Source organism: Chiloscyllium plagiosum, unplaced genomic scaffold, assembly GCF_037043375.1.
Source record: "Chiloscyllium plagiosum isolate Xiang-an unplaced genomic scaffold, Cpla_swu_hap1 HiC_scaffold_21, whole genome shotgun sequence".
Taxonomy (NCBI): domain Eukaryota; kingdom Metazoa; phylum Chordata; class Chondrichthyes; order Orectolobiformes; family Hemiscylliidae; genus Chiloscyllium; species Chiloscyllium plagiosum.
In genome coordinates this window covers 79,406,571-79,434,134 of record NW_028270159.1, presented here as the reverse complement: position 1 = coordinate 79,434,134, position 27,564 = coordinate 79,406,571, and the positions used below count along the sequence as shown (strand labels likewise).

Here is a 27,564-nt window from a genome sequence, read left to right as displayed (position 1 = left end):
GCGATGGACGGGGATGTTGTTGTTCCCGACCCTCAATCCACAATAAAAGGAAGGGAAGATAAAGTAGACGCAGAGGAGGTCTTTGGAGCCTAAGGGGGAAAAACAAAAACAAAAAAGGGGAAGAATATAAAGACTTATCCCGTTTCGGAGGTACCAATAGGGGACAAAGAGATTGGATTTGTAAGTGCCCCCTCTCCAGTGGGGAGGTCAGAACATTTAAAAAGAAGATGAAGGTCCTGGTTGAGGATCCGGTAGGGCTGTCTGAACAAATTGATCAATTCTTGGGGCCCAGTCTGTATACGTGGACTGAGAAAATGTCTATTTTGAATGTACTATTTACTGGGGAAGAAAGGGGACCAGGAGCAGTTATTGAAATATGGGACAGGGAACTTCCCATTGGAGATGGGGATACTGAACAGGGAGAGACGGAGTTTCCTCTCAGAGACACCCAGCGGGAAAATCAAAACCCGGAGCATAGGGAAGAAATGAGGAAATTGAAAGACCTGATTCTAAAAGGAAGAAGAGAGGCAGTTCCGAAGTCGCAGAATTTGACTAAAGCCTTTGAAGTTGAAGAGGAGAAAGATGAGACACCCTCAGCTTTCTTGCAAAGATTAAGAGACTCAATGCGGAAATATTCTGGAATGAACCCTGAGGACCCAGTGGCACAGGGTCGTTTGAAAGTATATTTTGTGACAAAGGCATGGCCAGACATACAGAGAAAGATACGGAAGATAGAAGGGAGGAGTGAAAAACCATTAGATGAATTATTAAGAGAGGCACAGAAAGTGTTTGCAAAGAGAGACGTTGAGAGACAAAAACAGAATGCAAAAATGATGGTAGCTACGATTGATGAAGTAGTTAAGAAAAGAATGGAACCAATAATGAGCAACCGGAGCGGTGGGTGGCAACATGTAGGACAGAGAGAAAGAGGGAGAGGGAGAGGAAAAGGGGGAGCATTTGATAGAGGGTTCTGGCGACAGGGACAGAGATGGAAGTCTCCACAGGCAGAATGTTGTTATTGCAGAAACTCGGGTATTTTAAGCGGGAGTGTACTGATCTACAAAGGGAAGAAAGGGCAATTCCGCTCATGAATTTTGATGAAGATTAGGGGTGTTAGGGGTGCCTGCCCCCGGGAGCCACCAGGATAAATTTGAAGGTGGGACCCTGTGGGGAAGAGGTAGTCTTCCTAGTAGATACGGGGGTAGCACGGTCATCACTGAATTTTAAACCAAAGAAAGTAGGAATGTCAACACGGTCAATTACTGTTTTCGGGGTAAAAGGGGAAAGATTTACTGTTCCAGTATTTGAACCTATGATGATAGAAGTTCCGACGGATACAGTCACAGGGGAACTGTTGTATATCCCTGATATAGGAAGTAACTTACTAGGGATAGATTTAATTATCCTCTTAGGACTGGAGATTTGAATTCAGGAAAAAGAATTAGTTGTACAAATGGCAATGTTGACAGAAGATGTGGAGAGAGAGATAGACCCTATTATATGGGCTAGAGAAGGGAATTGTGGAAAAATACAGATCCGTCCCCTAGAAATAACTTTAAAATGGAAAGGGGACGTTGTTTATGAGCGACATTATCCCATTTCCATAGAAGGTAAACGAGGACTGCAGCCAGTAATTGAGGGGCTAGAGATGGACTGTTGGAGCCATGTATGTCTCCTTATAATATCCTAATTCTACCAGTGCGGAAATCTGATGGAACTTATCGATTGGTGCAGGATTTGACAACATTGAATCGAATAGTACAGATCAGGCACCCAGTGGTGCCAAATCCCTGTACGTTATAAAGTAAGATCCCTCATGACCACAAATGGTTTAGTGTGATAGATTTAAAGGATGCCTTTTAGGCTTGTCCCTTGGCGGAGGAAAGTAGAAATTTGTTCGCCTTTGAATGGGAAGGTCCCAAGACAGGACGGAAACAGCAATACCGGTGGACCGCGCTCCCCCAGGGGTTTACGCAATCCCCGAATTTATTTGGACAGATGTCAGAACAAATATTGGAGAAATTTAGCAGCCCCAAAGGAACTACCCTGTTGCAGTATTTAGACGACCTCTTAGTAACAGGAAAGAGAAGAGAAAGAGTAGTAGAAGCCACTAAAAAAAATGTTGAATTTCCTGCGTCAGCAGGGACTGCGAGTATCTAAAAACAAAATACAATATGTGGAGCGAGAAGTGAAATACTTTGGACATTTTGTTAGTGAGGGAAAGAGAAAGGTAAGCCCGGAACGGTTAAAGGGAATAGTGGGGATTCCGTTGCCCAGGAATAAACGGAAATATCTTAATTGTTTGGGTTTAACTGGATACTGCAGATTGTGGATTGATTCTTATGCTCAAAAGACGAATAAATTAGATCTCAAACCAATAGAGGAGGAACCAAAGTGTCTGAGTTGGGAAGAAGAGGAAAAATAACAATTTAAGTAATTAAAAACAGATCTGATCCATGCCCCCATGTTAGCCTTACCTTCTCTAGATAAACCTTTCCAGCTCTTTGCTACCGTTGATAAGGGAGCGGCTTTGGGTGTATTAACCCAGAGGTGGAGAGGAATGAAACAGCCAGTAGCATATCTTTCGAAGCTCTTGGATCCAGTATCCTGGGGGTGGCCTGAGTGTGTGCAGGCCCTGGCTGCCACTGCATTGTTGGTGGAGCAAAGCAGAAAGCCTACATTTGGGGGAGCCCTAATAGTAAGTACCCGACACCAAGTGAGAATGATCCTAAACCAAAAACCTGGGCGATGGTTGACAGACTCGCGGATTCTGAAGTATGAAGCAATATTAATACAAAAGGATGATCTAGTGTTGGTCACGGACAATTGTTTAAATCCAGCTGCCTTTCTTTGGAAAGGGAAGGAGAATCTCCTCAGAATCCAGAACACAACTGCCTTGACGTTATAGAATAATAAACTAAGGTCCACATGGACCTGAGAGATGTTCCACTTCATGCAGGAGCCTGACTTTTTATAGACGGATCATCCCGGGAGACTGAAGGGAAAAGAAATAATGAGTATGCAGTCGTAGACGGGACGAAAGGTAGTGTGGTAGAGACAGGAAGGTTGCCAAATAGGTGGTCAGCTCAGACCTGCGAACTCTATGCATTGGAAAGAGCCCTTAGGGCATTAGAAAATAAAGAGGGAGCAGCATACAGTGACTCAAATATGCATTTGGTGTTGTGCACACTTTTGGAAAGAATTGGCAGGAAAGAGGACTGATCAATAGCCGGGGGAAGGAATTAGCACATGAGGAGCTGATTAAATGGGTCTTGGAGTCCCTATTACTCCCCCGAGAAATAGTGGTAGTGCATGTAAATGGTCATCAGAAAGGAAATGGACCAGAAGTTAGGGGGAATAGATTAGCCGATGAAGTGGCTAAGGAAGCAGATCTCGACCCACAAGGAGTGCTGATTCATTCCCTAATACCTACTGTCCCTGATCCCCGGAAGCTTCTATACTTACTGAAAGAGAAGAAAGAGAATTGAGAGATTTAGGGACTACAAAGACAGCTGACGGGCATTGAAAGTTACCTGATGGAAGGGAAATGTTAAACAAAATGATGATGCGGGAGATTATGGCCGTCCTACATCAAGGCAGCCATTGGGGAGTACAAGCAATGTGTGATTTAGTTCTTAGGGAATATGGATGTAAAGGAATATATACAATTGCTAAACAAATATGTGAAGGATGTATAATATGCACAAAGGTAAATAAGAAAGTCCTGAGAAAACAGACCCCGGGAGGAAGAGACCCAGGATTGAGACCCTTCAGAGTGTATAAGAAGATTATACTGAACTACCCAGAGTAGGAAGACTAAAATATATGCTGGTCATAGTAGATCATCTACCTGGTTGGGTTAGAACATAGAACATAGAACATAGAAGAATACAGCGCAGTACAGGCCCTTGGGCCCTCGATGTTGCGCCGATCCAAGCCCACCTAAACTACACTAACCCACTATCCTCCATATACCTATCCAATGCCCTCTTAAATGCCCATAAAGATGGAGAGTCCACCACTGTTACTGGCAGGGCATTCCATGAACTAACGACTCGCTGAGTGAAGAACCTACCCCTAACATCAGTCCTATATCTACCCCCCCCTTAATTTAAAGCTATGCCCCCTTGTAATACCCGACTCAATACGCGGGAAAAGGTTCATACTGTCGACCCTATCTAACCCCCTAATCATCTTGTACACCTCAATCAAGTCACCCCTAAACCTTCTTTTCTCTAGTGAAAACAGCCCCAAGTGCCTCAGTCTTTCCTCATACGATTTTCCTTCCATACCAGGCAACATCCTGGTAAACCTCCTCTGCACCCGTTCCAATGCCTCCACATCCTTCCTATAGTATGGCGACCAAAACTGCACACAATATTCCAGATGCGGCCGTACCAGAGTCTTATACAACTGCATCATGACCTCAGGACTCCGGAACTCAATTCCTCTACCAATAAAAGCCAGTAAAGGCATACCCTCTAGCTACTGCCACTGCAAGTGTGATGTCTAAAACAATATTAGAGCACATAATTCCCCGATATGGGCTCGTGAACCATATAGATTCCGACCAAGGAACTCATTTTACCTCTGAAGTGTTACAGGGGGTAATGGAAGGTTTGGGAATTTTCTGGGAGTTCCATGCTCCATGGCACCCACCATCATCAGGAAGGCTTGAGAGAATGAACCAAACACTCAAACGACAGCACTCGAAATTGATAATAGAAACCAGACTCCCTTGGAACAAATGTTTACCTATAGCTCTCTTGCAAGTACGAACAGCCCCAAGGAAAGATTTGGGACTAACCCCGATGAAATCATATTTGCATTACCTTATCTGGGAAAGAACGGAGAATTGACAATTCCCGAAACTGAAGACTTGTTCTAAAGAAGTATATACTGGGCTTGTCCGCCGCTTTGTCTTTCCTCAGGAAACAAGGTTTATTGGCACAGACGCCGCCCCTTGAATTCACCGCCCATCCCATCCGGCCGGGAGATTGGGGCTTAGTAAAATCATGGACAGAGACTAAATTGCAGCCGGACTGGGAAGGGCCATATCAGGATCCTTTGACCGAAACGGCAATAAGGACAGCGGAGAAAGGCTGGACTCACTACACACGGATCAAAGGGCTAGTAAAATGTCCAGTTGAGGAAGAAGTCTGGACAGCCGAATCAACGCAAGACCCGCTGAAACTCAGGCTGAAGAGACTGAGAGTAACTGATTATACAGTGGCGATACGAGCGCGGGATTATTTATGTAGGATTGTGTATTAAGGTTTTTTGTGCTTCAGCACAATTTTTAGAATGTTGGGGATGCTTAGAGTTATGATGCTAGCTCTCTTAGTATTGGGATTTTGTCAAATATAATTTTCATATGTGTTATTAACGGTACCTGAGTCTGATAATCAGCAAGCAATAGATCTGATGCATGTAACTTAGTAAATTGTGGGGATGTAGATAATCAGAGACAGTACCGCAGCTCAGAGATACATCTTAAGTCCATTGGGGATGGTACTTGGTATAATGGTCTCGTCACAGTACACTGGGCCCTCCTTCCGACCAGTTTGCGATTGTCCCGATAAAAAGTGTAACCCAATATACCTAATGATAAAGAAAACCACATGGCTCAAAGCAATTCTGGGAGGTGGGGGGAGGGTGTGGGCACCTATGAAATACAATTAGATAAAACATTTGGGATAGAAATGTAAGCAAACGGGAAGGATTTCTCGGGCTGTTGTTTTCAAATTAGCGTAGGACAGGGAAAACGGGCAGAACTATTGGATAATAAGGTACAACCTTTCACCCCTCCCGATGATCCTAAAGTAGTAAAAATTATAGAGATGAAGGACTTGAAACAGACCATCAAAATAGAAACTGGATACGGGGATGCAAATGCCTGGGTTGAATGGTTAAAGTATAGTGTAAAAAGTCTGAACAAGAGCAATTGCTATGCATGTGCCTCCAGTAGTCCAGTGGCCCAGGTGGTTCCCTTTCCGCTTGAGTGGAAGTGAGACAGGAAGGACATGAAATGTATGATAGCCCTGTATCAGGATAAGACTGCATGGAATGATAGGAATTGTACCTCCCTATCTCTTATTTTCGCTCCCTTGGAGAAGAAAGATTCAAAAGCCCCGCTATGTTTTCAACCGCAGTTGGAAATCACACGTCGTGTGTGGGTAGAGGAGGTATAAATCGGTCTAGAGATTTGGGGGAGCTGAAAGTATGTACAGAGATTAAGAATGTCACCAAAACGGACAAGGGAGGGAACTACTCAGCACCAAAGGCACCCCGAGCGGATCTGTGGTGGTACTGTGGAGGCGAAATATTGAGACCCACCCTACCACCGGATTGGAGAGGGATATGTGCAATTGTACAATTGGTAATTCTATTTATCCTGGCATTTGAGGAGGAAAAGATAGTGGGGAAAAAGGGAAGGAGTAAGAGATCACTGTTAGACACTTCTTTCGATGACAGGATTTATCTCGATTCTGTAGGAGTCCCTAGGAGGGTACCTGATGAGTTCAAGGCTCGTAATCATATTGCAGCAGCCTATGAGTCAGCTCTCTTTTGGTGGGTAACAATTAATAAAAATGTAGATTAGATAAATTACATTTTCTATAATCAACAGCGATTTATAAATTATACAATAGATGTGGTTAAAGGAATATCAGAACAGCTTGATGCAACAAATAGGATGGCATGGGAAAACAGAATGGCCCTCGATATGATTTTAGCAGAAAAAGGGTGTGTATGTGTGATGTTAGGAGGAAACTGTTGCACCTTTATTCCTAATAACACTGCACCTGATGGTTCAATTACTCGGGTGCTAAGGGGATTGACTACCTTAGCAGAGGAACTGGCTGAGAATTCAGGAGTAGATACATCTCTCACTGGATGGCGTGAATCATGGTTTGGAAAATGGAAGGGGGTGGTGGTTTCCATCCTTACTTCCCTGATAGTAGTAGCCGGGGTATTGGTAGCCATTGGCTGTTGCATCATGCCCTGTATACGAGGACTCACCCAAAGACTGATTCAGACAGCCTTAATAAAACAGATACCCCTAAAATGGAATCAGGCAGAGGAACTTTGTCGATTAAATAATGAGGGGATGAGTGAGTCCAAGATGGATGAAATCTCCGGAATGATGCTTCTGAATTTTGGGGGCAATGCTTAAAAGAAAAATGCAGAAGATAACAAATGGTAATTAAAGAAAAAGGGGGAAATTTTGGGATATAGGTAAAGTAGAGTCACTTCTGCAACATAATTATTTATGCAAGGTTTATGCACTCACACCAGTGTATAATGGTTTCAACCAAGAGCTGAGTCAACAAGAATGAAAACTATGTAAAAACAATGACTGCAGATGCTGGAAACCAGATTCTGGATTGGTGGTTCTGGAAGAGCACAGCGTTTCAGGCAGCATCCAAGTAGCTTCGAAATCTACGTTTCGGGCATTTGCCCGAAACGTCGATTTCGAAGCTACTTGGATGCTGCCTGAACTGCTGTGCTCTTCCAGCACTACTCATCAAGAATGAAAACTATGTGAAGGAAATATATAATTGTTTTGTATTAGCTAAAATGTGCATACAAGGATGAAACGTGCCTGCAGACAATGGTAGATGTGACAGACAAATTTGAATGTGCCTGCACTTTTCCAACACCACAGCTTCCTCACTTTCTCCAAATATGCTTAATGAACATGAACTGAAAATGTTAGCATCAGCAGTTGAACAAGACCAAATAAACATATTTTTTGAAATATCTATAGTGAAAACTTGTTTGAGAACATACAACAAATCAGATCGAACAACATCTCTTGCCGTTAGAACCCTTGGCCCTTCATAATAAAGAATAACCATGCTTTGACCAACCAGTATGGTGTATAACGACTGAACTGAAATACCAGAGGATAACGATTGCATTTATTGAAGGGAATGATAACCAGATCCTTATTGTGATAGTGGGAATTGATCTCAGGAACAATAAGATATTTACTGTGATTATTCCACTGAACAGTAATTAGATGGTCATGAAGATCTTTGTGTGGCTTTATGTGCAGTGTTTTGTTTGAACATTGATTTCAGTAACATGAGATATTTTACAAGATTGACAATTGACAGTTAAAGATAAGTTTTAAAGGTAACATTTAAAAAAATTGTCAGTTTTGTTTAGCGAAACACAATTCTAAGTTTATGAAATCTCTACTGTGTGGAAACAGGCCATTTGGCCCAACAAGTCTACACTGACGTTCCAAAGAATAATCCACTCGGCACCATTCTGCTCTCAGATTACTGGACATTTACCCCTGACTAATGCACATAACCTACACATCCCTGAACAGAACGTATAGCTTAGCATGGCCAATGTACCTAACCTGCATATCTTTGGATTGTTGGAGAAAACCAGAACATGCAAACTCCACACAAACATATGGCCGAGGATGGAATCAAACCCAAGTGCATAACACTGTAAGACAGGAGTGTTAACCACTGATCCTCTGTTCTCAATGCCCAGCCCCCATGTTCAAGAGGTCTATGTAGCTGTTCATTGGTTCTCTTGTCCAGATACTAATTTATAATTGATATCGCTTTAATTGTGCCCGGAATTTTGAGATTTGTCTCAAAGTTAAGAAGAAAACGAGGAGCAATTAATATGAGAAGTTGAGAGAATAGAAAGCACAGTAAATTTAAATTACAGACTGTGAGAAACAATGCTCACTTACTTCAATAATTTCAGCCCAAGACAAGATCTGAAGCAGTCAGTTTGTTTATTAGACGCTTGCAAGCGTGGTGCCTGGAATAAGGCACACAGAGTTTAGCAAATACATATCTTATATAGGATTCACTACTCCAAACCCGGTGTATCGAAAAGATTCCTGAAGGGCTTATGCCCAAAACGTTGATTCTGCTTCTCTTGAATGCTATCTGACCTGCTGTGCTTTACAGGCACAATGCTCTTGCTATTGGAAATATTTGACTGAACATTCAGAGACAATACTAAAACTTACCTCTGTCAATTTAATTTACTGCGCTTTCTATTCACTGAAGTTTTCATGTTAATTGCTCCTCTTTTTCTTCTTAAATCTGATACAAATTTCAAAATACAGAACACAATAAAATTCATATGAATTATAAATTTACATTCTGGGCAAGAAAACCAATGGAAGGCGATATAGAATTCTTGAACAGCCTACACATATGAATGAAAAAGCAATTCCTTCTAAAAAAAATGTTTCCACGTCTGTATCTTTTTCTCAATTCAATAATCCTGCAAGTAGTTTATAATTGTCAGTTGATCTCTCTGAATGAGTACCTAATCAATGTCAATGTAACAGCTGAAACATTAACAATAGATTGATGAGTGGGTGTTAAAGACCTTATTTGAAGCCAACAAATGTTTGGTATTTACTAGAATCCCACCAGAAAACATTCTTGAATCATAATACAAGAAGTGAGATATGTGAGAGATGTGCAAACCTTATTTTTAAATTAACAAACTCGAATATTTTCAAAGCATTTCAATCTTACGGTCAAAATGAACAGGTGAATGGAAAAATAAAAACAAGCTTCTGACAATTCATAAACTGAACAACAATTACATATTCACTTTGATCAAAGGACAGAGGAATATTTAGATGAATCACAACATTTAGTTACATAGTAGGTAACCAGCTGACTGACAAGTAATAGGTGGGAGCATTTGTTAGTTTCCTGAAGAAGATATCAACTTTATTTCCAATTTATAGCACGACAGAATAATGTTTAATGTGTATCAATTGTTTGAACTTGCCCCTTTGCAACAAAATAAAGGATCAATCTCATCGTAATCTTTAATTCTGCAACATTTTCAAATATTCTCCAGGAACTTATAAGCAATAGAATTAGATACAGGTATCCCCATTATCTGAAAGTACAGCGTTATTATGAAACCTTGCATAAGCTGAAAAGGCGTAAATCGAAGAAGCTTTAATCTTTTTCCTTTTTTTTCGTAAAAGTGAAAATCCTCTTCAGATTTCTTCCAGTTAGAGAAAGCAGGGACAGATGTAAGTCTTTTGTAAAAGCAAAGTGGCTAAAGCAAACTTTCCAAAAGTAGGGGATATGTGTACACATATTTCTTGGTAACCTGACTCAAATAAGTATCACATTTTGTGATTATTCTTATAATAGATAAAAGCAGATCTAATGTTGGATTGAAAAGCAATTCAATCTGTGCTTGTGTACTCTCTAATCACCATTCAGAGCAGCTCTTGATATATTTCTGTTGAAGTTGTGATTTGAAACCTTCCCTCGGGTCTAGTAATAGAGACCCTGCCACAGCTCCACAAGCTCCTTTCATAATGTTACCACTCAGGACGGCAGGACTGCAATATTATGTTTAATGTGGTAACTCAAATCAAAACTCATCAGCTGTTTATTGCAGTAATTTGGATGGGAATTAATCAGGTAGTTTCTGTGTGTAATGGACTGGAAATTAAACAATATTTTTCAATAACAATGGAATAAAGGAATGATAAACTTAAATAAACAGGAATCTCATGACAATTCTTTGAAAGACAAATTGACAAAACTGTGTGATCATTGTACTTTGATTTCTAATATGCATCAGTCACTCAATGTGAATATTCAGCTGAAGACAATTTCCCTTCCTTTCAACAACGTACAACTTTCACAAATTCAAACTGAACAGGCATTGAAAAAGGAAGGAACAAGCAGATGGTAATTCGATTTTCTTTACATAAACATGCGATTAATTTTAAGTAAGTTTTATATACGTAAAAAGGAAACTTATTGTGGTTCGAAATACAATAAATGTGAGCATGAAGTGAAATATAATCAAATCAATTTAACTGTGTTTTCTCAGTTAAAATACAGTTCAATACTCAAAGTAATCGAGTGATTGTACACTGCAATATCTTTAATTCAGTGCTGAGATATAATTCCACATTTATACCCCTTAGAGTGAAGCAAACTTGTGCCAGGAGTCAGAGGGGGTAGGGGAGGTCCTGAATGAGTACTTTGCTTAAGTATTCACGAGTGAGTGGGACCTTGTTCTTTGTGAGAACAATGTGAAACAGGCTGATATGGTCGAACAGGTCGATATTAAGACGGAGAATGTGCTGAAAATATTGAAAAATCATGGGGATAGATAAGTCCCCTGGGCCAGAAAGGATATAACTTAGGTTGTTATGGGAAGGGAGTCAAGGGATTACTGTGTTTTGGCGATGATCTTTGCATCCTCACGGTCCACTGGAGTCATACCAGATGATTGGAGGGTGGCAAACGTCATTCCCTTATTCAAGAAAGGCAACTGAAATATTCCTGGGAATCATCGATGAGTCAGTCTTACATCAGTTGTGGGCAAATTATTGGAGAGGATTCTGAGAGACAGGATTTATGATTATTTGGAAAAGGATAGATTGATTAGAGATGGTCAGCATGGCTTTGTGAGCGGCAGGTTATGTCTCACAAACCTTATTGAATTATTTGAGGATGTGACAAACACATTGGTGAGGACAGAGTAGTGGATGTGGTATGTCTGGACTTTAGCAAGGTGTTTGATTAGGTTCCACATGGTAGGCTCATTTAGAAAGTAATGAGGTCTGGGATACAGGGAAACCTGCCTGGTTAAATAATAAATTGGCTGGCCCATAGAAGACAGGGTGAGATTAAATGGATAGTTTTCAGCTTGGAGCACGGTGACCAATGGTGTTCTGAAGGGATTAGTTCTGGGGCCTCTGCTCTTTGTGATCTTTTATAAATGACTTGGATGAGGAAGTGGAAGGGTGGGTTAGGAAGTTTCCAATGACACGAGAGTTGGTGGAGTTGTGGATAGTGTGGAGAGCCTTTGTAGGCTGCTAGAGGACATTGACATAATGCAGAGCTGGGCTGAGAAGTGGCAGATGGAATTCTACCTGGGAAAATGTGAGTTATTCATTTTGGAATTTCAAATTTGAGTGCATATTTTCAGATTAAATGCAGGATTCTTGACAATGTGGTGGAAAAGAGGGATTGTGGGGTGCACGTCCATATATCCCTCATAGCTGACATCCGAGGTGATAGGGTTATTAAGACAGTGTATGGTGTGTTGGCTTTCATTAGCAGGGATATTGAGTCTAAGAGCCACGTATTTATGCTGCAGCTCTATGGATCAGTGGTGAGATTACACTTAGAATATTGTGTTCGGTTCTGGTCACCTCATTATATATAGGATGCGGAAGCCTTAGAGAAGGTGCAGATGAGATTTATCAAGATGTTGCCTGGACTGGAAGGCATGTCTTCTGAAGAAATATTGAGGGAGCTGGGGCTTTGCTCATTGCAGTGAAAGAGGGTGAGAGCTTACTTGATAGCTTTGTGTAAGATGATGAGAGGCATAGATAGAGTGGATGATGAAAGACTTTTCCCAACAAAGTGGCATAATTTTAAGGTGAATTGGGAAAGTTGTGTGGAGATGTCAGAGATAGTTTCTTTATAGATAGTGGTGGGTGTGTGGAATGTACTGCCAGTGGTGGTAGTAGATTCAGATCCATCAGGGACATCTAAGCGACTCTTGGATAGGCACATGGATGATAGTAACTGAAGGGCATGTTGGTTCGTTTGATCTTAGAGTAGGATAAAGGATCGGAACAACATCGTGGCCAAAGGGCCTGTACTGTGCTGTATTGTTCTATATTCTATGGACTGAAATGAACAATTATTACATATTAGCAACATATAGATTTTCAAAACTCTATTAGCATACTTAAGAATAATGATAAATTTCATCTTGCTATTTGACTGTGCTATCTGCAAAAATGACCAGGAATTATTGTAGGGAAAAGTAATTAGGCTTTTCTAAATTTATAAGGCTGGGATTACACAGATCATTCAAATGAGCAAAAGTCATATTTTTAACAGTGCGAGTTGCAGCAGAAATAATGGATTCTTTTGTAGGTGCATTGATTGGAAATAAAATTGATTTTTATATTACTGTATAGGTACTGGGGAATATTGGATTAAATTCAGATATAAACTTCACTGCTGTGTTAGCAAGACTAAACTAAAGCATATAATAATTATTATCATGCAAATGCCTTAATAATTACTGTTAGAATTCTGGAAAAAAGATATATTGCACCATTTTTCAAACAGTCAATAAATTAAATTGTGAATCTCAGTATACTTGTTACCCAGACCAATTATTATGCAAATTATTGTAATGGTAATGACTTAATAACTAATGCTAAATCCTAAACAGATACATTGGTTCAATAATTTGTCAGCCTGTTGCTCTGAAATTGATTGGATATTTATTAAGATCCGTAAACTGAGGGACAAAATATAATAGCTCACTTGATAGAATTGAGGGAAAAAATGAGACAGTGTTTATTGAAAAGGATTGTTTTTGTTTAAAAATGCAGTTGATGCAAGAATAATATATTTTCCTCCATTGGTTTTCTTGTAGAGACATGGGTTTTTTTTAATTGTCATGATTCAATGTTGAGACACTTGTGTCAGAGTCTGCAAAGGGGAGAGTGAGAGAGAAAGAAATTTTAAAAAAGCAGAAAGGAAAGGAACTGGCGAGCAGAGGAGCTCCAAATGTAGTGTCTCACCCTGCTATCATCTTATTGGGTGAGCTGGAATGCAGACTAGTCAAGGAACAACCTGACACAGTCATACGCTCAGAATGTTAGCTTACAATGTCCTAGACACCACCGTCACCATCCCTGCATGTCCTGTCCCACCGGCAGGACATGGATGTAACTGAAATGCTGGGACATGCAGGGTTATGGACTAAGATTGGCAGAATGTGATCAGTGTGATTTATTTAACATTTCTCCAGAATATTAAACTCCAGTACAATTTGAAAAGTTATTAGCGTCATCAGACTTGAACTACAAATGTCAGAAAAAAATTATCAGGAAGTTAAAGCACAGATCGAGGCCACTTGGCCCATCCCATATGTGTTGACTGTAATAGAACTCCCTAGGCTTTACAGCTTTTTGTACTCACCATTGAAAGCAACAATTTCAGACTGTGAACTCTGCCAAATATGCTTTTATAATCTGTTTTATAAATGTATTTCTTTGACAGCTGCACACCTTGTTTCCTTGTTTCTTTCCCAGCCCTTACTCCATTCCCTTGGCCTTGCGGGACGACCATTTCTGCTGTTTAATCTCTCCTGCATTCCCCCGTGTGACAGACTGCCTTTTTGTCCTTGTCTCACTCCCACCTTGCTCGCAACTTGTGACATTTCTGATGGTTCCCAGACCTCTGTAACTATCACTGCGCCCCCTGGGTCAATGGCGCGAGTTTTGAATTCTCTTCCTCCTGAGATAATCAGAAATCTTTCCGGTTGCAGTTTCCGCCAGATTTTATTTTGAAAAGCAGAGCATTTGTGTCAGAGTCAAGTATTTGTGAGCCTTCATCCACAATTCCCAGCATTTGGATGTAATTTGTGACCCTCCCACAGATGTGTAACGTTACTGGATTGGCCATGCTGACATGGCGCAGTGTGCATTTAGGTGGGTTGGGCTAGCCATTGTTAATGTGGGGTTATGGGGTAGGGTGGGGTGAGCAGGTCATTATGGACTCGATGGCCAAATAGACTCTTTCTGCACCCACTGGATTCTGTGATTCTAACTAGTTGTGATTGTTGTCATATTTTCCTCATGCCAGGTTCATTCAACTCAGATACATATGATTCTGTGGGTGCTCACTCACTCCTTCCCTTCAGTTTTAACATCAATTTCACACTGAATGTGAGGGTGGGAATGGGTGTGTAAATATAAATACTCCAACCGAAACCCCTCACAGGTCAGGACCTGTTTCTGCTACTTTCATCACTCACAAGGAACAGGAAAATAAAGGTTCAGTCACAAATCTTACAGGAACATAGCTGTTATAATGACCAGGAAAGGCTGAACAGCTGAAAACGCTTTTTGCAAGAAAAGGGGAGGCTCAGAGACAGCCTGGTACAAGTAGAAAGCTTTGTGTCTGTGTTTTCAGAGATTTGTGGTTGAAATCATTGGGTTGGAAGCATGTTTTCATTGCCCAGATCATCAAAGGTGCTATCTAAATGTGGCATCTTTCTTTCTATCTGTCTGAGTTAACAATCAGATGACAGGTCAATGTCTGAGTGTCTTACCAAATCCCTGATTGAATGTCTCCCCCCACAAACTCAGGTGCCTCACCACTCACTGGGTCATGGAGGAAACTCTGCCGTTTACAATGAGAACTGTTTTGCTGTCGCCTCTCCTCGTGCTTCCGCCTAACCCCGACTTCCCTTCATTAAATCCCAGCTGCCTCTAGCCCACCCACATGGACATGTTGTCGAGCATGACAGGAGATTGGGTTGAAACCGAGAGTTCAATAGCCAGAATGAAATAGAAAGAAGAAAATAAAAGATGATTGTGGATCCCAGGGGATACAGACTCCAGGATTAGTCCTTGTGGGAATTCCTGCAGTAATACAAGACAGCATTCCATGATGAGTTAAACCTGGGTTGCAAGACAGGGAGACACTGAACATGGGCAGGTTTAGTTCAAACACAGGAGGTTTGTTCAGTCAGTAACAGTGTGTTCGACATGGATGTGAAGTGAACAGTGAGGGGAAATGTTACCACAAGCTGCCGATGGATAACTTGCATTGGAACAGGAGGAGGCCATTCAGCCCCTCAACCCTGCTCTGCCATTCATGATGATCATAGCTGATGTGTGACCTAACGTACAACTTTCAAAACCCTCTAATTTCATCAATAAACTCTTCTGCAACACACAAGATGAGTATTGTAAAACTAAACATCTGCAAATGCTGGGACATCAGAAACAAAATCAGAAATTGCTGGAAAAATTCAGTAGTTCTGGCAGCATCGGTGGAGAGTGAACCGTTCGTGTCCAGTGACCAGTCCGGTGACCAGCTACAGCTGTCCATTCTGCTGTTTCTGTAACACTGGAACAGGTTCTGGTGCGAGGGAAATGAGATTGTCAATAACAACTGAGAAAACAAGAGGACGTACTCAATCAGAATTAGGAATTCACTTACCCCTCCCAGTGGGACACACACCGACAAAGTCACACTGCGGAGAGGCCGTTCACCTGCCCCACGTATGGGAAGGGATTTACTCCATCTTACAATCTGCTGAAGCACCAGAGATGACACAGTGGATTTAGACCCGTCACCTCCTCCATGTGTGAGAAAGGATTCATTCAAATCTCTCACCAGCGGAGACATTAGTGCATTCCCACTGGGTAGAGGCCATTCACCTGCTCAGTCCTCTGACCTGCTTAAACACCAGTGAGCTCACACTGGGGAAAGGTCATTCACTTGTTCCCTGTGTGGGGGGAGATTCACTCAAATGCAGCACCTGCGGAGTCCCCAGTGAGCCCACACAGGGGGAGAGGCCATTCAGATGATCAGTGTGTGAGAGAGGATTCAGTGATTCATCCCCCCCCCCCCCCCCCCCGAGACCCCAGCGATCCCACAAAGGGGGAGGGGCCATTCAGATGGTCAGTGTCTGAGAGGGGATTCAGTAATTCATCCTGCCCCACTGAGAACCCAGTGAGCCCAAACCGCGGGAGAGCTCATTCAGATGCTCAGTATGGGAGAAGCGATTCAGTGATTCATTGCTCCTGCTGAGACTCCCAAGGAGCCCACACCAAGGAGAGGCCATTCAGTTGCTTAGTGTGGGAGAAGGGATTCAGTGATTCATCGCTCCTGCTGAGACTCCAAGGAGCCCATACTGAGGAGAGGCCATTCAGATGCTTAGTGTGGGAGAAGGGATTCAGTGATTATTCCTGCCCCAGAGACTCCAGCGGGTTTACTCTGGGTAGGAGCTGTTCACCCCTCTGTGTGACAAGGGATTTGCTGCATCTTCAACACGATTGAGAGACCAGTGAGTGCTCACAGGGAAGTGGTCATACACCCCTACACCGTGTTGACTGCAGGATTCTCATTCTGATGTTACTGTCCATCAGAGTCAGGAGTGGACCTTGTACATGATGACACTATTGGAGTATTGATGTTGTTGTTGTTAACCACATTAACTGGGCTGGAATTGACTGAACTTACATTGCCACTTTCTGAACCTCAGGATGCCTCTCTGGGAAGTAAGTCTCCACAAACAGCAATGTGACAAGGAGCAGGGATCATCTGTTTTGATTTAAATTGTGATTGCAGCACAGGTGCTTCACAGCATCAGGTACAAGGTTGGAGTCCAGTCTTGGTCAATAGCCTGTGTGGAGTTCCCACATTCTCCCCATGATAGTGTGGGTCCCCTCCAGCTGCTCTGGTTTCCTCCCACAGTCCAAAGATGTGCAGGTTAGATGGATCAGTCGTGCTAAATTGTCCACAGTATCCTGGATTGTGCAGACGAGGTGGATCAGCCATGGGAAATGCAGTGTTACAGTGATAGAGTGCTCTGGGCGTGATGTTCTTCGGATGGTCAGTGGGGTTTGATGGGCCAATGCTCTCCTTCCACACTGTCGGGATTCTATTCTATGATTGAGGATAAAGGCTACACAGCACGGTGTCCTTGGAGAAGGAACATGTGGTGTGTATCAGTGCTCTCGATGCCTTCAGATAGAGGTGGGCATCTCAGGGGATACAGTGCTTTATCTCCACCATTGCCCTCCTCCCCACAACTCTACCTTGATTTTGTCCCTTCTCATTCTGTCACTTGTAATGGTTTGCTTGTCCCGTAATTGGCTTTGTTTATAAATATTCAATTGGTAACACACATGGTTTACTGCTGGTGATTATATGTCTAGATTAGAGTGGTGCTGGAAAAGCACAGCAGGTCAGGCAGGATCCGAGGAGCCAGAAAATCAATGTCTTGGCAAAAGCCCTTTTCCAGCACCACTCTAACCTAGGCTCTGGTTTCCAGCATCTGCAGTCCTCACTTTTGCACTGCTGGTGATTATATGTTAGCCAAAAGCAAAATGGCGTAATGATGATTTTGATGGTGGGAAGGTTGCTGTGATCACATTTCTGGGTCAGAGAAATGGGGAAAAAGAACGCTTCACAGCTCACTGAACGAGAACTGAAAAGCTTTTAAATCAAACCTCAGACAGGGAGGCAATATTTCCCTGGAGTTTGAGTAACTGGAAAGTGATGGTGTCTGGGAATAGACAGGATTTTGTTTTACAGGAGGTTGAAAGTTTTAAAACTGTTATATTCAGACATTTCAATTTATTTTCTTTAATTTTATTTGCTGTGCAAAAAACTTTTACAACATTTTAAAGCCAAAATGTACAAACCTTGTGTTAAAGATAAATGTTAAATAAAATCCATCAAACCATCCCTCACTGAAAACTGTTGTGGAGGTGCAATCTCCTGGAGAATCCCTGCTCACTTCTTCCTACCCGGGTTTCATGACTACATACATACCTGGGAGATAGCAGCAGGAGGCCATTCAGCCTTTTAATCCTGCTCCACCATTCAATGGGAAACAGCTGACCATCCAGCTCAGTCTCCTGCTCCTGCTGTGCTCCAATCCCCTTTCATGACTTTACCTCGAAGAACTATATCGAAGTCCTCCTTTGGCTTCACTGTCTTTTGTTCCAGTGATGTTGCTGTGTTACTGTGTGGGTGTAGGCAGGGGTAATGTGATTGTGCTGCCTCCTGGAGGATGTACTCAGCATCCCTCATCATCCTGCAGTAACATCAACCGGGGTTCAGCAACGAGAGATAGAGACCATTTCCAGGATATGGGCATCACTGACTCAGCCAGCATTTATTCCTCATCTCTAGTTACCCTTGAGAACACGGTAGTGAGCTGCTGTCTTGAACCACTCGCAGTCCATTTGGTGCAGAGAGACCGACAATGCTGGGAGGGAGAGGGTTGCAGGATTTTGGCCCAGTGATTCTCTATCTTTGGTTCTTCAAATATTGTTAAATTTAATCACCAGTCTGCAAATCTTCACCATCTCGCACCCTGTATAAAGGAATATGTACAGATTAGAAATTCAGAACAGATAATTCTAATTTCTCTGGTATATTTTTCCCCTTTGTTCCCCCAAAGCTGTAACCGTCCAGCCCACTTACTCTCTCCCACCATTCTGACTCTGCTGTCCCCTAATGTACACCCTCCCCATTCTCATGGAGTAACTGATAAACAGATCCATGCCACCACTTTCCGTCCCTGGTTAGACTCTGCACCCTTTCTGGGTTCACTTCCTTTCCCTTCATTTGCTGCAAGTGAATAATGTAACAGCAGAATGAAACAAAAGGAAACAGACAGGGAGGTGGCAGATCCTGGACAGAAGAGGAATCTTTAGTCTGGGAGAATGGGTCAGATCCTTCTTTGTTTCTCAGATGTCGATTCCCAGCATTACAACAAGTTGGGGATGGAACTTGGTTCCACGTGAGTGTGATGGCACTTTGACCCCACACCCCCCCCAACTGATGAATACTATAAGCAGATGTGCCCCTTCTCCACCCAATCAGTGTGAATGCTTTCTGCTGGTTACCCAAAACACATGCTCCAAAACCCATCCACATTCTGTACATGTACAGTACCAGGTTTCCCTGCACACATGTGATCCCTGCCTCAGGGATTGTGGGAGTTATAGTCCCCATGAAGCCTCTGGAGACCTGTTGCTGGAAAGTGAATGAAAAGTGTGGGGTGGAGGGTGTTGTGTATCCGATCCCCATTCAGACACACAGGACATGTGGGTTGTCACTGGGTTTTACTGAGACATCCGCTTAGAAAACTCGATTTCTGATGTAAGGAATATACATTCAGCCAATTGCGGGGTGGGGAGGTTAATAAGAGGCAGCAAATTTTAAGAGAGGTGGCTCAGTGGCTAGCACTGCTGCCTCACAGCGTCAGAGACCCGGGTTTGATTCCAGCCTTAGACAACTGTGTGGAGTTTACACATTCTCCCTATGTCTGCGTGGGTTCTCTCTGGGTGTTCCGGTTTCTTTCCACAGTCCTTAGATGTGCAAGTTTGATGGATTGGCCATGCTAAATTGCCTACAGGGTCCACGCATGTGCCAGTTAGACAATTAACAACAGGAAATGCAAGGTTACAGGGAATGGATGGGTCTGAATGGGATGCTCACTATAGGGTTGGCGTGGACTCGATGGATGAATACCCTGTTTCTGCACTATAGGAATTCTATTCTATTCTCATGAAGAAGAATGTACCTATCTCAACGTGTTCTGAATTTGTGGAATTCCCTATTCAAAATGCAGTGGATGCCAGGGCAATGAGCAAACTTAATGAAAAGATACAGATGTTTAATTTGCAATGAGTTGAAGGGTGAGAGCGCGCAGGCGGGAAAATCCAGCTGAGAGCAAGGTGAGCTCAATCATCACCGTATTAAATGGTGGAGATGGTTCGAAGGGCTGCATTGACTCTCCTGTGCCCAGTGCTTATCTTCTTACGGTAATAATTGGAAAGCTGAATCCAAACATCACCACCTTCAGAAAATGCAGGATACTCAGATGGATTAGCATTCCAAACTTAGATAGTGAGGAAGCGAGTAGGAGATAATGATTTTGCAATTTTACACTGAGGGGACACAGTGATTTATGGTTTTCGACTGTGTAAGACATTCACACCGTCCAGAATACTCTGTTGTGAATATCTATCCTGTACTTTACTACAAAGCCAAGGTCTCTGACAATGAAACCCAAAACACCGCCTCCCCACGTAATCTGATAAAAGACTTGAGAAGTCTGGTTGAATTTAGAACACAGATGGAAAACGGGAAGATTAAATCCAATCCCAAGATCCTGTGCTTAAACAAAGGAGACGACAATAGGATGAGGCAGGATTTGGCTAATATAGACTGGAAGCAAAGACTTTAGGGTGGGACAGTTGACAGACAGTGGAGGAATATCAAAGAATTTTTCAAACTGCTCAGCGAAAACATATATCAGTGAAAATGAAGGACTGTAGGAAAAGGAGTAATCTGCCGTGGGTGGGTAAGGAAATAATGGAGTCTGTCAAATTGAAATAGAAGGCATACAAATTGGTAAAAACCAAGGAGAAACCAGGCGATTAGAAAAACTTCAAAGATCAACAGAAAGCTTGATGGGATTCGGGATAAAATGTAATGAGTAGCTATCTCCAGGGACAGAATAGCAGTTTACACTGCTGGAGGGGAACCTATTGTTTGGGGAACATATGACCTCTGTAATTGTTGAAGCACTTAACTGTTACCATAGAGATAATCCTGATCAAGTTAAAAATCACAGCACACTCCAAAAACTTGTATTTACAAATAAACCTGTTGGACTATAACCTAGTGTTGTGTGGTTTTTAACTTTGTTGATCCCACCTCAACCCCGGCTCCTCCAAATCAGAATCCTGATAGACAGCCCCACTGAAACTGAAGCGCCTGTCAGGCACTTGAGGGAGCCAAAGGGGCGTGGGGGGAGGGGTATGTGGTTTAACCACAAAGTGCTGAACAGAACTAGACTTTTTAAACTGCTGTTGCCATGGAGAGATAGTCTCTATTCAAAGTCACAAACCACAAAGGTAGAAGAATGGGAGCCGTACACCGGACAGGCGGGGAGTTACCTGATGCTGTCTGGAGGCATTTTGCACGTAAAATATCCAGGTAACTACCATGTCTCATCAATAAAGACTCAAAGAAGACCTCTCAGAGTTCTGTGCCTATTTATTCCTACTCAGCAGGGTTCAGGAATATGAGGACACAGCAGTCAGACTTCACAGTGGAGGATATGAAGAACATGCCAGGAATTGGCATGAATAAGGAGACTGAGGAAGGTGAGGACCTATAAATAACCGTTATCATGAAAGAGTTAGAGCTGGGCAACCTAATAGAGCTAAAGGTAGTCAAGTCTCTTTGCCCTGATGGAATACATCCCAAGATACCAACAGAGTTAGGGGGAGAAATAGCAAATGCACTTAGTCATAGAATCCTACAGCATAGACAGGCACTTTGGCCCAAACTGGCCCATGCCGATCAGAATGTCCATCCACGCTAACCCTATTTCCATGCACTTAGCTCATCTGCTTCTGAAACTTTCCTATCCATGTATTTGTCCAAATGCCCTTTAGATGTTGTTAACAGACCCGCCTCAACGACTTCCACTGGCAGTTCATTCCATATACATACCACCCTCTGTGTAGAACAGTTGCCCCTCAGGGTACCCTTTTAGTCTTTCTCCTCTAACCTTAAACTGATACCCTTCAGTCCTTATTCCCTGGGAAAAAGACTGAGTGCATTCACCTTACCTATGCCTCTCATGATCTTATACACATCGTTAATGTATTCCCCCTCGGTTTCCTCTGCTCTAAACAAAAAAGTCCTCGCTTGTCTAACCTCTCCCTGTAACTCAGACGCCTGAGATCTGGCATCATCCTTGTAAATTTCTTCTGCACCCTTCCAGTTTCATAACTGAAACCTACACTGCATCCATCACATTTCCAGTGTTTCCCCATGGCACTGGAACCGACGTGACAACACCAATGGATTACAATCCATGATCGATAATTAACTCCGTTACAACAATTCCATTTTCACAGCTTTTTCCATGATGCAGGAATCCTTTTGTCTTTCTGGTTTCATGGTAAATTGTCCTCATACAAAACCAATCTGGGGCTTAACTGTTCCTGGGAAATGTGCCATGATTTTTTAGACTTTCAAAAACCAAATGAAATTTCTCTCCACAGTCCCCACGCTAACATGGACTTCGCTGTCTCAGTACTTTTTCCAGTCACGCTGACATTTGTGCTATTCGTCCACAGGCAGAATGCACACCTTTCGTTCCAGATGAAAAGGCCAATGATATCCAGATCGGCACGGATCAAGTAATTATCAAAACTAAACATGAAATTCAATGTGAATTTCTCAACTACAAATTCCCCCTTTCAGTACTCTACAACAGAGAAAACAAAAAGTGCTGGAGATACTCAGCAGGTCTGGCAGCATCTGAAATGGTGACAGATGCAGGAAACATTGCAGCCTGGAAGAAGTGTTTAGATGATCACACCAGGCATGTGTGCTTGATGACCGGTATGGAGAAGATGGGGGCATTGTGATGAACAGTTTTATACCAGAGACTCTGACCCCATTTTATTCCGTGTTTCTCTGAGATTCCCTCTTTTCAGAAGCAGGTAGGAGTGGGAAGCAGTGGAGAATGTAAATGATGTGTGACCTTCCTAGTGAGAGGATTCGAGTACCGGAGCAGGGATCCCTTTCTGGAAGGGCCTTGGCGAGACCACACCTGGAGTACTGTGTGTACCTTTGTTCCCCTTTCCCAAGGAGAGCTATCCTGGTTACTGAGAGAGAGTAAAGGAGGGTCACCAGCCTGAGTCCTGGGAGGTGGAGATAGTTAAGGGCTGCAGATGCTGGAAGTCAGAGTTTATACAATGTTGATCTGGGGAAGTGCAGCAGGTCAGGCAGCATCAGAGGGGCAGGAAAGTTGATGCTTTGGGTCAGGACAGTTTGTCAGTCCGGATGACTAGTCCTGACCCGAAACATCAATTTTCCAGCCCCATCGTATCCATGCTGGTCATCAAACGCCTATTTATTCTAGTCCCACGTTCTTGCACTCAGTGTAACATCTTGGTGTGATCATCTAAACACTTCTTCAAGGCTGCAATGTTTCCTGCATCTGTCACCATTTCAGATGCTGACAGACTTGCTGAGGATGTCCAGCAATTTATGTTCTTATTGCAGATTTCCACCATTTTGCTGAAGCACATAGAGTCATAGACATGTATACAGCTCCATATTTTGTTAACTCACATTTCTGAGATGGCAGGACTGATGGCTGAAGAGGGACTCAATCCTCGTTTAATCCTCCTTTTCTTTGGCTTTCTGAGCTGCTGACTACATCACTAATATTCTACCTCCCATTCCCTGACCTGAATCTGACCCATCTAAGCCGACACTTTAGTTCCCAACCCCCTGCCAGACTAGTTAAAACCTCACCAATGGAACTGCAAAAGCCCCCATCAGATTTGTCTCAGCTCTGCCCAGGGGTAACCGGTCAGGCTGGTATAGGACCCACCCAGAAACAGTCCCAGTGCCTGAAGAATCTAAACCTTTCTCTGGTACACCATTTCCCCAGCCACATATCCAGCGGATCTACCCTCTTATTCCTGCTCTCACGAGCACATGGCACTGGGAGTAAGTCTGACCTTATTACATTTCAGGATCTACATTTTAATGCATCTCTGCTCTCCCTATATCTAGCTTTCAGGCCCTCATCCCCCTGTTTAGCGATGTCGTTGGTATCTGTGTGTTCCACCACTACGGGCTGTTTAACTCCAGCTCCAGAAAGTCCTGCAGCCGCCCCATGATATTGCGGATCCTAGCTTTATGGAGGTAACATACCATCCTGGATTCATGTCTGTGGTCACAGCAGTGCCCACCCTAACCCTGAGCATTGAATCCCCTGTCACTATAGCCGTGTTTCCTCTCTTTCCTCCCACTCTGTGCAGCGGAGCTCTCTGTGGTGGCATGACCCTGACTGGTGCTGATTTCCCGAGAAGCTACCCCACCCATTCCCGCCCTTACAGAATCCCAAGCGGGATACAGTATCTGTATGAGAAGGGGATGACCACTGGGGACTCGTGCACCCCCTTCCTGAGCCTTTTACTTGATCTGATGGTCACCCATTCCCTTTCTGCTTGTGTAGCCCTCACCTGCAGTGTGACTAACTCACTAAACATGCTGTCCATAACATTCTCAGATTCTCCGCAGTGAGTCCACTCACAGCTCCAGGTCTGAAAAGCAGTTTCCCAGTAACTGCAGATGAACACACTTGCAGCACACATAGCCGTCAGGGACACTGGAAGCGTCCCTTATTTCCCACACTGTACAAGAGGACCACACCACGGGTCTGAGGTGCCCTATCACAACATCTCTCTACATTCATCTCGTTACTCCCATTAAGAAAATTTAAATGAGTGAGCAACCTTCCTTCACTTCAAACATGTACATTATAATAAAAAAAATCTTCACTTCAGCAGATATGTCATACTTTAAAAACTTAAATACTCCACAGGTATCACTGAGAAATTGGCTGTTCCCATTGGGACCACGTGAATTACTGAACGGCCTGGACTAAACTTGAGTTTCAGCTTCACCTTCTCCCAGTCTCACCTCACTCTGTTTACACCCAACTCCAAAACACTCTCATTGAGCCAAGCAGCACTCTCAGTACAGCCTTGTCATTTTCAATATCTGCTCATACCTACACTGCCCTCAGCCTCCTGTACTGTTCTAATGCATCTCAATGGGAGCTCAGGAACAGCATCTCATCTTTCAGTTCAGCCCTTTGTAACCCCAGAGTCAACATGGACTTCAGCAGTTTCTGGATGAACAGACAGTTGTCAGAATCTGGAATGTTCCACCTGAAATGGTGCTGGAATTTGAGTCCACAAGGAAATTCAATGAGAAGCTTGCAGGGAATTGGAAGTAGAGGGTTTACAGGTTAACATCATGAAATGGGTGACTGGGACTAAAACTGGCATTTGGATAAATCTGTGCTCTCTCTCAGGCCAATATCTCCTTCCACAGCTGCAGGGCCAAGAATTGAACACATACCCAAAGGGTGATCTGACCATGAACTTAAACATCTTTCTGCTTTTTGCTTGACAAAACTATTGGTGATATTTTCCCAGACTGAACAAACCTTTCTCGTTCCACAGTTAAATGCCAATGATATTCAGATCGTGATGACTCCGTGGACTGTAGAAACTTGTTTTTGAGATCCCAGTCTCAATTATTCTCAATTAATATCCTATAAAATGAATTCGCAAAACAAAGCTCACAATCAGTGCAAGATGAATAGTGAAGGCGAACACTTCTCTTGGAATGTGTTTGATGTGTAAACACTCCTCTTGAAATCACCCCGCCCCCCAAAAAGAGGACATGTGCATGCGCCTTGCTGTACCTTGCCCCAAATAAAGATGGCGACCATAACCCAGGACCTCTCACTGCCTGAGGCCCACAGCTGTTTTCCCCTTTGCTGCAAATGTGGGACCAAGATTTTCTAATTCAGATTAACAACCTGCACAGAGTATGACTAAACCCTCCCAGTCTACATGGATACATCTCATCCGGTTTCTGCTCCCACTCTCCCCTTTCTGCCTCCTGCAAAGACCAAGGGTCATCACGGGTTCTGTGACCCTTCATTAGAACCGAACACAGCTGGGAAAAGTAGAATCCCTATAGCGTGGAAACGGGCTCTTCGGCCCAACAATTACACACCCACCTTCCGAAGTTCATTTCACCCAGACCCATTCCCCTCCCTATTACTCTCCATTTCCCCAGACTAATGCACATCCCTGAACACTACGGGAAATTTAGCTGGGCCAATTCACTGAACCTGCACATCTTTGGACTACAGGAGATAGGGGTTAAAGAGTAAATAATAGGTGGGGACAGAGTGCAAAGAGAGACAGGAACATTTGTAAAGACAAAGGAGTGAATAACGATCTGGTGGGAGGGTGGAAAGCTGTTAGTGGAGGAGACAGGAACCTGGTAGCATCTGAGTGGCGGTGGTGGAAATGGTGACTGAGGAGTTACATTGTGCCTGCAAAAAGGTCCCGGAGCTTCAAGTTGCCTGTCACTTTAACACACAAGACTGTTCCCTGTCCAACATCTCTGTCTCATGCTTACTGCGGTGTTCCAGTGAAGCTTGATACAAGCTGGCAGAACACTCCAGAACATACCAAATGGCCTCCTATTTCAAGGACTGCAATTTCCCCTCCCATGTGGTCAACAATGCCCTCCAGTGTATCTCCTCCCCTTCCCACACCACTGCCCTTGAACCCCACCCTTCCAACCCCAACAAGGATGGGATCCCCCCACTCCTCACCTTCCACCCAAATACAACACATCATCCTCTGCCATTTCCACCACCTACAATCAGACCCCACTAGAGATATGTTTCCCTCCCCTCCCCTTTCAGCATTCCACAGAGACCATTCCCTCTGTGACTTCCTCGTTAGGTCCACGCTCCCCAGAACCCATCCTCCACACCCAGCACCTTCGCTTGCCACTGCAAGTAGTGTAAAACCTGTGCCCACAACTCCCCCTCACCTCCATCCAAGGCACCAAAGGATACTCCCACATCCAGCAGAGAATTCCCTGCCCACCCAAACACCTCAACTATTGTGTCCTTTGCTCTCAACGTGGTCTCCTCTACACTGGGGAGTCAGGACCCCAACTTGTGGAATATTTCAGGGAATATTTCTGGGGCACATGCACCAACCAACCCCACCACCTTGTGGCCGACCACTTCAGCTACATCCCCTCCGCCGCCACACTGCCAAGGACATGCAAGTCCTGGGTGTCCTCCACCCCCAAATCCAAGCCACCCCACGCCTGGAGGAAGAACACCTCATCCTCGACCTTGGAACCTTTCAACCACACGGCATCAAGGTTTCCTCATCTCCTCTCCCCCACCTTATCACAGATTCAACCCTCCAACTCGGCACTGGCCTCCTGAACTGTCCCACCTGTCCATCTTCCTTCCCAATTATCCATTCCACCCTCTCACCACTACCCCATCTACATCTACCTAGTCTCTTCGTAGCTCCCTTCCCCCCCAACCCCAAACACCCCTCCCTATTTATCTCTCAGCCCTCTTCTCCCA

The 27,564-nt window shown here is 43.5% G+C and overlaps 1 long non-coding RNA gene across 9 annotated transcripts in view; it reads right to left on the bottom strand.

Annotated features, from left to right (window-relative positions):
• Window positions 1-18,177: 18,177 nt before the first annotated feature.
• The window catches only part of LOC148146456 (uncharacterized), a 931,882-nt gene continuing 922,495 nt past the window's right edge, over window positions 18,178-27,564 (bottom strand). For 7 of the 9 annotated variants that reach the window (XR_015760827.1, XR_015760831.1, XR_015760828.1 and 4 more), the window contains one exon: window positions 18,178-18,909. This is a non-coding gene — a long non-coding RNA (uncharacterized LOC148146456). Of the gene's footprint in view, window positions 18,910-25,596; window positions 25,705-27,564 lie in introns of all 9 variants that reach the window. The other 2 variants (XR_015760830.1, XR_015760826.1) reach the window with 1 other exon arrangement.